The sequence below is a fragment of the Mustela lutreola genome, chromosome 12 (assembly GCF_030435805.1).
Source record: "Mustela lutreola isolate mMusLut2 chromosome 12, mMusLut2.pri, whole genome shotgun sequence".
In the NCBI taxonomy this organism is placed as follows: Eukaryota; Metazoa; Chordata; class Mammalia; order Carnivora; family Mustelidae; genus Mustela; species Mustela lutreola.
Genome location: NC_081301.1, coordinates 68047977 through 68050113, shown reverse-complemented (window position 1 = coordinate 68050113; position 2137 = coordinate 68047977). Strand labels below are relative to the sequence as shown.

The 2137-nt window shown below is 36.9% G+C and overlaps 1 non-coding gene across 1 annotated transcript; it reads left to right on the top strand.

Moving 5' to 3' along the window:
- The first annotated feature begins 639 nt into the window (after positions 1-639).
- Positions 640-748, top strand: LOC131813363 (U6 spliceosomal RNA). Its single transcript, XR_009346776.1, has one exon. It is a non-coding gene; the product is annotated as a U6 spliceosomal RNA (small nuclear RNA).
- The last annotated feature ends 1389 nt before the right edge of the window (positions 749-2137 follow it).

Here is a 2137-nt window from a genome sequence, read left to right as displayed (position 1 = left end):
ATACTTTATTGTTTTGAGCATGAGGGCTTTGTAGTATAGTTTCAAATCAAGAAGTGTAATTTCGCTTCTTCATTCTTTCTCAGAACTGCTTTAATTATTTGTTGTCTTTTATGGTCTCATATAAATTTTAGGATTCTTTACTTCTGTAAAAAAAAAATATTGGATTTTTTAAAAAGATTTTTTATTTATTTATTTGACAGAGAGAGATGACAAGCAGGCAGAGAGGCAGGCAGAGAGAGAAGAGGTAGCAGCTTCGTGCTGAGCTGAGAGCCTGATGCAGGGCTCGATCCCAGGACCCTGGGATCATGACCTGAGCCGAAGGCAGCGGCTTAACCCACTGAGCCACCCAGGCGCCCCTAACATTGGATTTTTGATAGGAATTGAATTTAAAGATGGTTTTCGGTAGTATGGACATTTTAACAATGTTAATTCTTACCATTCATAAATATGAGCTATCTTTCCATTTATGTCTCCTTCAAATTCTTTATCAATGTCATAGTTTATGGGGTACAGATCTTTCATCTTCTTAGTTAAATCTTTTCCTAAGTATTTTGTTATTTTTGATGCTATTGTGAATTAGATTGTTCTCTTTATTTTTTCAGATAGTTCATCATTAGAGTGTTAAAATGCTCCTGTCTTGTGCTTACTTTGGCAGCACATATACTAAAATTGGAATGATGCAGAGAAGATTAGCGTGATCACTGAGCAAGGATGACATGAAAAACTATTTTAAAAAAACGAAACAAAACAAAATTCCTGTCTTTTATATATTGATCTTGTATTTGGCAGCTTTATTAAATTTGTTTATTCAAAATTTTTTGTGAAGTTTTTAGGATTTTTTTACATGTAAGTTCATGTTATCCAAAAAAAGAAAATTTTACTTCTTCCTTTTTTTTTTTTTTTTGGAGTCTTTTATTTCTTTGTGTTCCTTGTTTCTCTGGCTAGGACATCCAGTACTATGTCAAATGAGAGTAGTGAAAGTGGACACACTTGTCTTTTTTCTGATCTTTAAGGGGAAAACTTTCAAACTTTTTTGATTGAATATGAGATTAGCTCTGGGCTTGGGCTTGCAATATGTGTTTTTTCTTTAATGGATTTTTTAAATTATTTTTTAAAATTTTTTTATAAACATATAATGTGTTTTTATCCCTAGGGGTACAGGTCTGTGAATCACCAGGTTTACACATTTCACCGCAGTCACCATCACTCACCATAGCACCTGCTCTCCCCAATGTCCATACCCCCACCATCCTCTCCCAACACACCTCCCCCCAGCAACCCTCATTCTGTTTTGTGAGATTCAGTCTTTTATGGTTTGTCTCCCTCCCAATCCCATCTTCTTGTATTTTTCTTTTCGTACGCCCGAAACCGCCTATGTTGCATCTCCACTTCATCATATCAGGGAGATCATATGATAGTTGTCTTTCTCAGATTGATTTATTTCGCCAAGCATAATACCCTCTAGTTCCATCCATGTCATCACAAATAGCAGGATTTCATTTTTTTGATGGCTGCACAGTATCCCATTTTACATATATACCACATCTTATTTATTGATTGATCCGTTGAAGGACATTTAGGTTCTTTCCATAGTTTAACTATTGTGGACATTGCTGCTATAAACATTTGGGTGCATGTGCCCCTTCAGAATGCCACGTTTGTATCTTTAGGGTATATACCCAGTACTACAATCACTGGGTCATAGGGTACTTCTATTTTCAGCTTTTTGAGGCACCTCCATGCTGTTTTCCAGAGTGGTTGCACCAGCTTGCATTCCCACGTACAGTGTAGGAGGGTTGCCCTTTCTCCACATCCTCGCCAGCATCTGTCATTGACTGACTTGTTAGTTTTAGCCATTCTGAAAGGTGTGAGGTGGTATCTCATTCCGGTTTTGATTTGTATTTCCCTGATGCCGAGTGATGTGGAGCATTTTTTCATGTGTCTGTTGGCCATTTGGATGTATTCTTTGCAGAAATGTCTGTTCATGTCCTCTGCCCATTTCTTGATTGGATTATTTGTTCTTAGGGTGTTGAGTTTGATAAGCTCTTTATAGATTTTGGATAGATACTGGCCCTTTATCTGGTATGTCATTTGCAAAGATCTTCTCCCAGATAACTTCTGACAGTCATCTTTTGGC